The 14,383-nt window shown below is 44.3% G+C and overlaps 1 long non-coding RNA gene across 1 annotated transcript; it reads left to right on the top strand.

Annotated features, from left to right (window-relative positions):
* The first annotated feature begins 383 nt into the window (after positions 1-383).
* LOC127666991 (uncharacterized) lies at positions 384-4,305 on the top strand. The gene is made up of 3 exons (XR_007973757.1): positions 384-648; positions 3,256-3,367; positions 3,908-4,305. It is a non-coding gene; the product is annotated as an uncharacterized LOC127666991 (long non-coding RNA).
* The last annotated feature ends 10,078 nt before the right edge of the window (positions 4,306-14,383 follow it).

Below are 14,383 nucleotides of genomic sequence, written 5' to 3'. Positions count from 1 at the left end.
CTTATATATCTGAGAATTAGTTACAGCAAACAGGGACATTTTTCTTTGTTCCAAGAGATCAATGTTTAACGTTAGCTTTGTGATTCTGAGAGAAAATACCCCTTCTTCTATCTACCTCTGGCTCTGATGTCTCATTTATAAAACATACGAGAGTCCCTCTAGGTAACTCCACTCGTAAGCATTAAATTCCACTCTGCATGTGTTCTCTCTTCTATCTGAAAGAAATAAAAACTAGAAATTAAAAACTGATAAAGCATGTCTCTGGGAGACACACTGGAACGCGTGCAGCTTTGGGAGTCAGGACACTTATATGGCTTTGGGGTGACGTAACAGCGGCAAGTCATTCCACTTCTCTGGGTTTCTGTTTCTTTATCTGTGAAACACAGAAGTTCGTGAAAATGGAGTTTTCTTTCAAAGAGAGCTGGTGAGCTGACTCAGCAGCTTTAGAAAGGCTTGCGAGAAAGCTTTGGCAAGGACAAGGAACGGGAACTCCAAAACAGCTGCTTGCCGGGGGTAAATGGCAGAAACAACAGTTCAGGGGCGCTGTGCCGTCCAGGCAGCCTACGGAAAAGGAGAAAAGCTCTGTCTGGGAGCCGACTTCTACCGTATCTGTGACAGTGAAAAACAGGACACTCTAAACGCTCGCCCGTAAGTATATCAGTTACCTCTCTTTTGCTGTGGAAAAACGCCGTGGCTAAAGGCCACTGATGGAAGAGTTTATTTTTGGATAATGGTTCCTGAAGGGAGTCCACAGTGAAAAGGATGTTGTGGTAGTTACCGGCCCCGCGGAGCAGGAAGCTGAGAGATTACATCATCACCTGCAATCCAGAAACAGAGCGAGAGATACGGGAGTGGAGGGAGGTTATAACCCTCAAAGCCCACCCAGGTGACACACTTCCTCCAGCCGGCTCCACAGCGGGCGTGAACGTCGCATCGGCTCCCCAAGCACCACCAGCTGCAGACCAAGTGACCAAAAGCAAGAGCCAGTGGAGGGGACACTGCTCTTCAGAGATACTGGTTGCTTCAGGTGCTCAAAATAACCTTCTCTCAACTCCCTTCTCAAAGGGAAGTGTTTGGGGGTGGTTTATTTACACCTCCATTACCATACTTTTAGGGTAGTGTGCCTTGAGCCCAAACAGAAGCTGAGACATTTACTTTAAGAACTTTCGTTTTGCTGGGCGGTGGTGGCGCACACCTGTAATCCCAGCACTTGGGAGGCAGAGGCAGGCGGATTTCTGAGTTCAAGGCCAGCCTGGTCTACAGAGTGAGTCTAGGACAGCCGGGGCTACACAGAGAAACCCTGTCTCGAAAAAAAAAAGAAAAAAGAAAGAAACGAAAAGAAAAAAAAAAGATATATATATGTAGTGCTGTAATTTTCTTGCAGATGATGTTTAAGTGATATCATACAATATCCAATGTGTTTCATTGTATTCTCTCTGTGTTGTTTAAATTATTTAACTGTTCCTTTGAAAATTCTTTTATTATGAGTAAGTAATTAGTTCCCACATATTTGAGGGGACTTTCTGTTATTAATTTCTATTTTAATTCTGCAATAATCAAACAGCATACTGCGTTCCCTCTGGAAGACTCTCGTCCCAGCCTCCGGTGCTTTGCAGACATGCCTTGCTGTCCACGGAGAGCTGTCCACAGCTTTCTGCTTGGCTGTCTGTATAGCAGCCCTTTCTCCGGGGCTTATTCTGTCCTGGAAACTGTCTTTGCTTCCATCTTTTTAAACTCTTGGTCTCTGATGCAGAACTGCAGGATGTCCTGGGGGCTCTGCATGGATTTCTTTTCCTCATAGCTTGGGGACTATCAGGCCGTCCGGCACACAGGGGAGCGTGGGGCTTCCCCCTCCCCTCACGGCTCCTTTGGCATCACTCTTGTTCACTATCTGATATCTTGGTGTCTTTTTTTAAACTATCATTTCCTGTATTTTGTCATCTTATGTTTTTTTTTTTTAAAAACTATCTCTTATCTCATTTTTATTAAAAACATAACTCAATGAAGAGACTGGAATATAAATGTTCCTCTTGTAAAACCTCTATTATGATTTGAATATAAAATATCCATGAACGTTGTATGCATGAACATGCCTTTTCCCTGTCTGGTGACAGTGTTTGAGGAAGGTGTAGAACCTTTAGAGGAAGGACCTCGCTGGAGAGAACGGGTCGTTAGATGGGGCTTGAGGCTTATAACTTGACCTTACTTCCTGCCCTCTCTTCTGCTTCCTGATTTGCCTAGATAGGAACAGCTTCCTGCTGCACCAACCCTGAGCTTCAACTGCTGCCATGCCTTTCCCACCAGGACGACTGTATCCCCTTAAACCAGGAGCCCAAATAAGTATTTCCTCCACGAGCCTTCTTCTTGTTGTGTGTTTGGTCACAGCAATAAGAACAGTAGCTAATATTAAAAAAAAAAAAAAAAGTGGTACCAAGAAATGGGACCATTGCTTTGGTAAACTTGACCTTGCAGGTCATGGGCTTTCAGGATAGGTTGGTGGGAATTCGGTAGAGAAGACTTAGGATGCTGTAAGCAAAACTAACCATGCCGTTCTGCCGGGAGTACAGAAGACAGACAATGTGCACCGTGAACCTGGTGCTCGAGGTGTTTCAGAACAGTCTGACAACAACCATTTTTCCTGAAAATTTGAGAGAGACTAAATTAAAAAACAATGAACTCGTTCGGTAGGAAAACTTCCCACGGCAGCATGGCTTTCCGTTGTGATGTGACCGCCGCTCACACATCCGTGAGGTTCGTAAGAACGCAAAACTGGAAGAAGAGCGGAGAGGTCTGAAAGCCGCGCAGTGTGTGGAGAAATAGAATCGCTGAAGTTGGATATGTTGGGCTTCAAACCCACCAGGCCTCTATGCGGAGTGCCTGGCTTCTAAGTAAGGTTGAATTGGTCAGGGGACACCAGCCAGGCCATATCTACTTCTCTAACTAGATTTGCCTCAGTAGATGTCTCTCTTTTTATTAAAGATGGTTTCATACACTATTTTCATACACTCTATTTTGATCATATTCCCCCTTCCCAACTCCTCCCAGATCTTCCCTACCTCCCTACCCACCTGACAACTCTCTCTTTCTTTCTCTCTCTGTCTCTGCTTCTGTCTCTGTCTCTGTCTCTCTCTCTCTCAAATATCATATAAATAAAACTTTAAAATAAGAAGCACAGCTGAGAAACCATAACTGTATTTATTCTGCTCAGTCCATTCAGAGGTGATCGGTAACTTAAAGACCCTGTTTGTTGCTAAGGTAACCTAAAGACAGCCCCCTGTTTGTAACTCGGAAGATCCTCTTTGATGCTGTTAACCTGAAGACCCTGTTTGTTGCTGAGATAACCTGAAGACTCCTGTTTGCTGCTAAGGTAACCTAAAGACCCCCATTTGTTACTAAAGTAACCTGTAGATCCTAGTTACTGCTAAGTTCTCCCATGAAGCGGTTTCAGGCAGGTGGTTGGGACCTTCCAGGGTTACTGTCATGACTTCTAAAAGCAAACACTTTCTGTGGCTGGGGAGGGCAGCAGCATCTTTCTAGAAAGTGCTTCATATTTCACATTTGTGCCTCTGGCAGAGCCTTAAGCACTTGGGTATTTAGTGTTAAGTTTCTAGAAGAGAAAAAAGCAACTGCTTTTTACACTAGCTTTTAGAGATATCAGGGAAAGGAATGGTCTTTTTAATCACCTAAAAAAGACAAACTTGGACTGGTGAGATGGCTCAGTGGGTAAAGATGCATGGTAGTCAGAATGAAACTGACCCCTATAGGCTTCTGGGGAGTGATATTATTTGAAAGGTTTAGGAGGTGTGGCCTTGTTGGAGTGGGTGTGGCCTTGTTAGAGTGGGTGTGGCCTTTTGGAGTGGGTGTGGCCTTATTGAATTAAATGTGTCGCTGTGGGGTGGGCTTTGAGGTTTCAGAATCTCGTCAGGCCCAGTGGTGCTCTCTCTTCCTGCTGCCTGCCGATCCAAATGTAGAGCTCTGGGCTCCTGCTCCAGCATGGTGTCTCCCTCCATGGTGCCATGCTTCCCACACGACGCTAATGGACTAAACCTCTGAACCTGTAAGCCAGCCCCAATTACATGTTGCCCTTCATAAGAGTGGCCGTGGTCACAGTGTCTGTTCATTGCAATTCTCAGCTAAGACAAGGTACTTGCTGCCAAGCCTGACAGCCTGAGTTTGATCTCCAGAAACCACATGATGGAAGGAGAGAACCAACTCCCACAAGTTGTCCTCTGACCTACGTGCACATTTTCCTATGTTTATTTGTGTGTGTGTATAAATGTTAAAAATTAAATAAAAGTTAATAGTTAAAGACAAACTTGGCCTGCCTCTCAAAGATGCATTAAGAGAGTCAGATGCTCCCTAGATATTAAACCACTTCTCAACGGGGCTGTAGCGCTTCTGCCCCATTGTTACCACTTGATCAGGTTCATTTTCTCTGCCAGTTAGACAATTAAAAGGCAGGAAAATTCCCAAGCACAGCATGTAGCAGTACAGACAGGAGCTGACAGGAACAGCCACAGAAGAAAGGTGTTTATTGGTGGTGAGGAAATGCTCACACGTGCAGCAGACACAGAGAAAAGACCAGACCATCCACAGAGCAGGGGCAGAGTCTGGACTCATAAAATCCAGTTTCTTGTCAAGGGCTAGGGGTTCTTAAAGTCTATGACCAGTGTTAAGGTTGATCAGTTTGAAGACAGACAGGATGTCTGATTGGCCCATAGCTGTTGTGTATCATGTCCTGATCCGGCCTTGAACTGGGTGAGTTAGTTCATCAGACCATGGTGCTTTTGTTTTAAGCCACCAGGCTTCTGTCTCAGATCAGGAGGAGAGGAAGAAGCCGTCATGAAAGTTTGCCACCTTTATCACCTAGCCATGACCGCTCTCCGTATCTGTTCCCCTACCAAGGACTCTCTCCAACACCTAGTCTCTCATCATGACAAAACAGTAGGAGATTCATTCTCAGAAAAACTTCCTGCTTAAGCAAAGGTCATTTAACAAAGATTCTTGAGGTCTGGAAGATAGCCTGGTGGTTTAGAACACTGGCTACTCTTCCTGAGAACTCAAGTTTAACCTGTACCCGCACAAGACAAGTCCAAAGGGAAACAGGCAAGCTGTTCCACTGAGTGTTTCTCCTTGTCTGAGCAAGGGCTGGCTGTGTGATCCTGCCCACTCAGCACGACCTCCCAGGCGCTAATACAGGGGAGTGTGTCTGTGGGAAAGGTAGCACTCCAAGGCAGTTGCCCTGGGGTGGCTGAATTACCCAGGATGCCGCAACCTTGGGAGTTGTATGACCCAGTGTGAGGCCTTCTCTGTGATTCCTGAGATTAGGGAAAAAGACTCTCAACAGTCACACTGTCTTCAGCTGAAAATGTGTCATTACAGCCATCAGAACAAAGCCACCTGGCTCTCTCTGTCTTATCTACGACCACTGACCTAGTTAGCTTTAATTATCCACTTCACACAAGTCTAGTGTCATCTGAGAAGGGAGTCTCCATTGAAGGATTTCCCCCATCAGATTGGCCTGTGGAAATGTCAAGGGGAATGTTTTGATTGTTAATCGATGTAGGAGGACCCAGCTCACTGCGGGCGGCAGCACCATTCCATGGTCAGGTGTGTCCCTATGACTTATTAAAAATAAAAAAGTAAAAATAAATAAAACTGGCTAAGCCTGGGTCTGAACAAGCGAGCAAGCACTCCTTGTGGCTCCTGCCTGCGTTCCCGCCCTGGCTTTCCTGGGTGAAGGACTACAGCCTGTAGAAGAGGAGCTAAGGAGCCTGAGTCTCCAGTTGCACAGCAAGAAATAATATCTATATGGGCCAAATGCTTTTCAGACAGCTGTGGGAGATGCTAAAGAAGGCTATGTGTGAGTGAGGAAAAGGCTCCAATTGTATCCCTCCCTCCCCGTAGCCCTTCCAGCGTCAGCTTCTTCACCTCTACTCTTAACGTGACCGTCACACCACAGGCATATGTAGCAGTGGCTAAAGTCCCCCCAATGGGATGGGGCCAGGGAGACCCCCCTCACGTGGTACCTCAGCCTGGCTTGGAATCTTAGTCCCACCTCTGCACCCCCCCCATCTCAGCAGCTTCCACTCTGCCTCCCTGTGATGGATCTTCTCAGAAAGACAACCGGAAAAGCAAAACCAATAAATCAGATGATCGCTGTGTCTCCCGGAGCTCATGTCCAATTAGGAGTGGGACGGTGCACCGTGTCTGACAGAGCTGTGGAGGGAGAGTCCGGGTAAGCACAATTACCGTTTCCTCAGTGGGGAAATGGCGCTGAGCACTCAGGCCAATCAATGAAATGGGAGGTCAGACAGGAAGGCTGGCAGGCAGACCATTCACCTTCCCCTCTCCACTCTGAGAGCCTCTTAGCACCCAGAGAACCAGAAATCAAATCTCACAAGGACCCACAACAGGGAGACTCTTTTCATTTGAAGCAGTCACCCTGGCCCTTCAGGTGGTAACCATTTTCCAATCTGCCAAATGTGGTAACCAGCCACTGGTGCTGAGTTCTGCGTCCTTGCAAGACTCTGTTTGCCTTACATCACCCAATGACCGGTGGGAACTGGCCACAAATGAACTAATTGCCTTTGGTGCTCTCCATGCTTGTCCCTGTTAGGCAGACCTTTCCCTCTCCTACCTGCTAAGATTCCCAAGCGTGCCTTCTGTAGTAAGGCTGCCGACCCCCCTCAAGTGACCTTACCGTGCCTTCTCCAGGAAGACCACTGACGGCCTTCAAGCAACCCAGCCCTACTTTCCTCCCCATAGCTTATCATCCCTTCCAGAAACTGTTCTAGCCAGACGATTAAAAATTAATGAGGTTTTTAAAATTATTTCATAATTCCTACTTCTGTAAGTCACCCATCTTGGGTTCTTTAATAGGGACAGAAATCTAAGGACCTGTTCCTACACATCTGTAAACTGCCTGTCCCCCCAAACTATAGCTGTCCACACCAAATTCCACAGTGTCCTCTGGGTAGCGTTTATACATTTCTAAAATATTTAACTTAGGCTTTCATGGAAACAACTCCTCTTGATGATCACACTTTTCCTATCTAGACGTTTTTTTTTTCCTAAGGTGGATGTTAAAACGAAATGACTGTCATCTCGGTTTTGGTTAAAAGACTCCAAAACTAAGATAGGCACACATGCACATGCACATGTGCACACATGCAGACATACATGCATGCACTCACACAGACACATGCACACACACAGACACACACACAAACACACACACATGTAAAAGTACAAACTTTTCTATGCCCATCCTTGCTCTGAATAATGACACGGAGACCTTTACATTTACTAAAAGCTTCAGGCACAATGGCTGGGTGGATTCTGAGCTATTCAAATCTGACTGTGCTGACCTGACCTGCTTCCCAGCACGTGTCCCATTACCTGCCACCCTAGTCTCTCTCATCATCTCCTTCTTCATCAGTGTCCTGATGGCAACTCCCCGGGCCCCCTACTGGGACCCTCTCTCTCACTCTCGGCCCAGAAGCCCCATCTTTTCCTCTCCTGCTCAGCTCTCCAATGTTCAGCTCTTTGTTGAACCAATCAGAAGATGTTTTACAAAATGCTGATTCTTAATAACAGCAATGCTGAGGTCTGGACTGCAACCAGATCTCTGGGTACAGAAATCAGCATTTGAACACACACACACACACCATTTTTATGTTCGTTCCTGCAGAGAAAGCTCAACTATTCAAGAAGGCTAAACTAAGACATCTACGCAGACTCTAAAGGGGCTATGTGTAAGTAGTAAGGCGTGCACATACACTGAGGGGGCTGTAAGGGGCTATAACCTAATTTCAGTCCCTAGAACCCTGGTGAGAATAGAAACTTTTTGAGAGAGGGTCTCACTGTTGCCAAGAGTGGCCTTGAATTTATGGTCATTCATCCTCCCAAATTCGAGGATTTTAGACATGAATGGATACACTTAGGAAGTTTTGTATATAATTAATGACATAAATATATATTGGTAGTGTTTAAAACATCTACAAAATTCCAAATCTAGGAACATATGCCAAATACACACTTAGAATGAATACCAGTAAGTAGATTGTAATGATGTTTAATTGCAGCAGTGACTGTAACAGCAGAAACAAATGTCATTGATCTTATGACCTATAAAATGAAACCACAGGCAGTTATAATCTCCAGGTAATTCTCTAATCATGACATAGAAGGATCTTTATTCTCATGCTGGAGTGATGGCTCAGTTGGCAAAATGTCTGCTGCACACACCTGAGGACAGGAGTTAATGTGTCAGAGCCACGCTGTCTAAAACCCTAGTGCTGGAGGGTGGAGCTAACAGATCTTGGAGCTTTACCCGTCCAGCAGGTCCAGTTATTCCCGGGTCCCGAAGAGGCACTACCTGAGGGTCAAAAATGGGGGGGAGAGAAAAGGGAAGCCAAGCATGCTAAGAAAGACAAGTCAGTCTGGGTTATGTCAAGGCTTCATTTAATGTCGGGGAGGTAAGTGGGTTTTAAGGCTTACAGAGAAGGAAATAACCTTCACACCAGACAAAGGAGGGAAGGGCAGAGACACCCCTAGGGGTTGAAGCAGGAAGCAAGCGAGGAGGTCATCTGGTCATCTGGAGAGGACACCTGGAGTTAACGCCAGCAGGTACATTCCGGGGTTAGGGCAGGAACATCTTGTGGTATTCTCGGGATCTTCTCACACTGGGCAGGAACTTCTTGTGGTATTCTCGGAATCTTCTCACACCGATAGCTCAAGGAGAAGGCTCTAGTTAATTGTTCTTATATTTTAGCAGCCACCACCTTAGGGCCATGAGTAAGCATTAGTCCGAATAGCTCAGGACGGCTTCCCACATCTCCTCCTTTTTTCTTTCTTAAATTGAGGGGTGGCTATGGAAAGAGGGTCGGTGGAGAGCCTGTTTTAGGCTATGTGGTTTTGCCCCCACGTCCAGCACCACAGTAACTAGGCCTTTTTAGATCCTAGTAGGGCAGGGCCTCTGCCTTAGGCTATGTAAGTTGCATCCACTCCTGGCATCACAACCTACTCCAATGGCTTAATCAGGCCCTTGGTGAGTGTGACGGGCATCCAGGTAGTGGACTCACAATAATCCCGTCATGGAGTCACCCTGCAGCCAAGACATGGTGTGCATCTGGCTCGTGGCACCACAATATTTCCCGTCATTGGCTACTCCACAGCTTATGGCCCTCAGCCACTATTAGGAGCCAGAGGTCACCCTCCCTGGCATTGATGTTTCTACAGTTTAGGAACCAAGAAAGCTCTGTGCCTGCAGCAAGAGTGGAGAACTGAAGGCTGATGCTTGCTACCTCTGCGTAGGCAGAAGAGAGGTTTTCGGCTGAGTCTCGGATGCCCAGCCAATGGTAGTGGGCTGCAACTGGTCTTGTTCAAGGCAGAATTGATCTGTGATTTAACAAAACTGGTTAATCTGTTAAAAGCCCAGGGGCCAAATGACAAAAGCAACAAAGGACCCAGGAGGGGCCCCAAAAGGCTGGGGAGCAAGGTGGAGAGCCAGGGTGAAATCTCAGCATCAGCATACTCTGGCAGCTAGCATGTTCCTTCAGCATCCTGTAGAAAGAACACAAACATGCCTCTTCTCTACACTTAGAGTTCCCTGGCATTAAAATTTTTAAATTTTTGTGGTATATAGAGATGTAATTCTCCCTTCTTTTATTATAAATATATTGTTGTAAAGTTCTATGGGCTTGTTCCATAATATCTTGCCTCTGCGAATTATGAGGAATCTCAGTAATATGACTAATATTAAATCATTAATATAACATTTCAAATGACTGACTATAATAATCAGTTATAATATTTTTCTTAATCTGATTTGGAACATTCAGTATAAAAAAATAATATATGTAGAAAGCTTGAAAAGCTGTCAATAGTCATATGTATATTTTGATTAATTTTTTGAATTGCATTTGTATTGTAAAAGTTAAGAATTAGTAGCATTAAAAAAGAAACAATTTCAAGCAATAGTAAGCCATGAGTTATATATATTATTAATAAATAAATCAAAAGTTTGATTTTTAACATTTTAAGAAGAACAGCTACAGCACCCAATTCAATTATCTGTGCTGAAGCAAGGGGACACTCAAAAGAATAAACATGTGATCTAATTATAGGAGCTTTACTCCCATAGTAGATGCATTTTTATAGGATGCATGTATAAATCTATAACAATAAAAATATGTATAGAGGCATATTTTTAACAATTTATCTTTTAGATAACAATTATTAATTTTGCCTAAAAAAGGCTTGCCATGTAATAAATCAACCATCAATGTTTTGTAATAACCAATTTGATTGCTGTTTGAAACAAGGAACAAACTTTTTTTTCCTTGAAAACAGGTTTAGGTCTTCCACAGGCAAGCTTAAGATGAGGTTAATATAAGATAAAGCCAATTAATATATCTTAACAACCTTTAAAAATCATTTATGTAAAAATTCTAAAAGCCTATGGTTAGGAGAAAAGGCCTGTAATGAACATTCCATGAACATTATACACTGAAGAATTTAAGATCCTAGCTTCTTGTATTGAGATAGAGACAAAATATTTTTTCTCACTTAAGGTGAGGCTACTCGCCATTCCTTAAAGAAAAAACCTTCTAATGAAATTGTTTTATTGCTTCCTTAAAGTTAGAAGCGAATGCTTTTATAATTGTCAGAATGTAAAGCAAAAAACACCCTTTAATCTATAATTTTGTATGGAGTAGACAGGCCAAATGTTAATGCCTTATTGACCTTTTATAGATTTTAACTGCATTTTAAACCAAACGGGGATAAGGATGTAAGGAATGTCCTTTTAGCCAAACATTCCCTAGTTGAGGTGAAGTCTGTAAGGCAAAAATAGTTTTCACAAGCTTCCACTGAGGCAGCCCCAAGCCTTGCATTAACTCAAATGTAAATTCCTTTTTTTTTTTTTTTTTTTTTTTTTTCCAAGGACCCACCTTGGGTCCTAGGCTAGGACATTACATGCGCTTCCTCAAACTTAACCACCTTCTAATCTGAGCTTTTTATCTAAGACCAGACCCAAACCCGCCTGTCCAGTTCAGCAAGGACACCTTGAGGATTGAATAACCAAAGGAACCTGCAATTCCAGGATTCCGGGAAAGATCCTAATTTCATCTTAGTCAAAGGAGCCTGTTTGATATCAAATAAATTTCCACTGAGATCTCCCTTTTAATTTTGGAGGGTTAAATTTTGCTTCTACCATTGTAGCCTATAAACTTGTGGAAAAGTAGCAATGGGCCTAAAATGGCCACAGCTGTATCATACTTAAAATTATCTTAATTACAAAATATGTTAAGAATCATGAGCCTTTAACAAGGCTGTAAACTTAAAACTGCAGCCAATGACACACTGGTAATTTTTATTGTAACTCAATTTTTCCATGTAATATTAGAGCACAACTCCAACTTTGGAAGCAAATTCCAATTTTAAACCATCTATTTTCTTTAAAATCAATGGCAAACGTATTATCTTTACAGCACAAGGTTTGTCTGCCTGTTCTTATGTTCAAGTGTATGACAGTATAACTTATTAAAGAGACATTATTTTAAATCATATTTCTTATAAGTCCAATCTCCAGGCCAAGATTCACACGAAACACCATGCCAAGTTAGAAGCATCTTAGGGGCCTGTATTTCCTGGGTTACGTCATGCCGCGTGTAGCTAGTTAAGATGGCTCTGACACTGAATCGCCAGTTTTAAACAAACCTTTTCTTAATAACACTATACCTTTTAAATCATAGCCAATTAATTTGTTACTCTATAGTAAAGATATGTAAAACCTTATTCCATTAAGACCTAATTAAAAACAAGAATAAAGTGATTACACAAATTTTATGAGTTAAACCAGAGTTTTCCCAAACTGGAGGTTATTGGTTCTCTAAGAGAAAAGTTGAGCACATTGCTGCTGCCGGGTCTACCGGCTTGTGGCCCGCAGAATTCTGGGGTCCCTCCAAGCCAGAGCAAGGCCAAGTAACTTTGAGGCACTAGCACTCTGCCTTTAAACGCTCGCCAGGGCCAATTGCCCGTGGCCCACAGAGTTCCGGGCTCTCTCTGGCGGCCGCCGTTATTGCCTGTGCCCCACGCGCCATGCGCTGTCCTGAGCTCTGCTCTACCTCCCAAGTGCTTGGATTAAAGGCGTGCGCCACCATTGTCCACGGCTGCACATTTTTTTTTTCCTTTAGCTACGTTTTACTCCTACTTATGAATGTGAGGCACCTCAAATTAGCCTCCTCTGTGTAAACTGCAATTGGCAGGACTGCCAGCAAGATAAAGCTTTTTTACCATTTTTTTTTCTTTTTAACATAAAACATAAAAACGACCAATCATTCAGCCAAACAAAACAATAGACAACACAAATTGACACACATATAGACAAGTTTTGGTGCACCAAAAGACAAACAACAGACAATGAGGGAACTTGATGTCCCAAAAAGATCCAAATATCTTAACCTGAACTAAAGAGATCTCCAGTAGGTTTCAGAGAGAAAACAGGACGTCTCCCGTTTTCCTGTCCTCACCAGGAGAGTTTTGAAATAGCTTCCAACCATTTTTTTTTTTATACCATGTCCTACACATGGACAAACTGCTTTTCTGAAACCTGCTTTTTCTCTTGTTTAAGATTTAACAAGGGGGAAGGAGGATGCCTAGTCGAACACACACACCTGTGGAGAGGGAAGGAGAGCCCAGCAATTTCTCTGCAGTCCAGGTCTTACATGCTGCCTGTGAGAGGTTTTTCTCTGGCCGCCTCAGCAGCAGTCTCTGGCTTCTACCTGCATGGGTCTCCCTGTCCATTTTTGCCTAGTCCCTGTCCAGGGAGATAGTTCTGGGAGAGCATTTGTTGAGCAATAACCTCATTGAGACTACACATAAGGACTTTCATTTGAGAGAGAATGTCTCTTCCCCAGAGGTTAACAGGCAGACCAGGGACCAGGAAGGGCTGAGTAGAGCCAGTATTTCCCTCACTGTCTTCCCAAGTCAGCAACTGTGAGCTCTGGAGAGTATTTTTTGATTGTCCAATCCCCTGCAGATGGGTCAGAGAGGTTTGCAAAGTGGGAGTCCAAGTACTTTGGGAGATCACAGTAGAATCGGCACCTGAGTCTAAGATGCCCTCAAAGCTTTTACCGTTTATTTTAAGGCTGATCGTATAGGACGATCTCTGGTGATTGCCTGGACCCAGTAAAGGTCTGAGGAACCTGGCTGAGAGGAGCCGAGCTGCATACCTATCGCTGGGTATAGGGTGGCGGGCCACGTGGAGGGGCTTGTTTTGGCTCTGGCTTTTTCTAGGCATTTGACTTTGAAATAAATCTTGAAGTTAGAGTGACCATTTGTCCCTCATAGCTCCTTTAAGAGGGCTACTTGCTCTCTGCAGCTTTTCTCCTCCAAGTTGGCTTTCTCCCCGGAGGTGGGGGGGTGGGGGGTGGGTCTCTTAACTTAATGGCATATCAGCAAGGGATGGGTCCCTCGGGAGCGGAGGATAAAGAGAAGTTACAGGAGCAGATGGCGGGCACTCAGACCTGTCTATAAAGACCTAGGAAGGTTTTGGAGAGTTCTTTTTAGAGGAAAGCAAGGTCACAGAAGCTGCCCGCGACAAAGGGCAGAGGCAATATTCAGCAGGGTCCTCGTTCGCACTCTGAATGAGCCCCCAGTAACTAAAGAATGTATCAGACATTGGTTCACCTGTACCTGTTTTCAAAATCTTATTAATTTCTTTACCAACCCTATTCCACGCTGGCCGGTAAATATCAGGTCCACTAAAAACCAACCAAGGGAATTTTTCATGACAAAACAAAAGAACTTAATTAAATCTTTTTTCTTAACTCTTACTCCTCTCTCCCTGAATGATTGCTTGATTTCTCCTATGAATCAAGCCTCTTTAGCCTCTTTTCATAATTGTTTCCCCATGACAATCGGACGACAATTGTTCGGCCACTTACCTGCCCCTCCAGCAACGCACGAGCGATACGGTCTGTGGGGTCCTTCATTCCTTTTCCCGGGATTTCTCCTCCGTCGTCCGGTAGTTGACCGTACTTCGGGTCCCTGTTCGGGCGCCACTATACCCGTCCAGCAGGTCCAGTTATTCCCGGGTCCCGAAGAGGCACTACCTGAGGGTCAAAAATGGGGGGGAGAGAAAAGGGAAGCCAAGCATGCTAAGAAAGACAAGTCAGTCTGGGTTATGTCAAGGCTTCATTTAATGTCGGGGAGGTAAGTGGGTTTTAAGGCTTACAGAGAAGGAAATAACCTTCACACCAGACAAAGGAGGGAAGGGCAGAGACACCCCTAGGGGTTGAAGCAGGAAGCAAGCGAGGAGGTCATCTGGTCATCTGGAGAGGACACCTGGAGTTAACGCCAGCAGGTACATTCCGGG

Source organism: Apodemus sylvaticus, chromosome 16 (assembly GCF_947179515.1).
Source record: "Apodemus sylvaticus chromosome 16, mApoSyl1.1, whole genome shotgun sequence".
Lineage (NCBI taxonomy): Eukaryota > Metazoa > Chordata > Mammalia > Rodentia > Muridae > Apodemus > Apodemus sylvaticus.
Note: the sequence above shows the minus strand (reverse complement) of the source record. Positions and strands in the feature narration are given on the sequence as shown.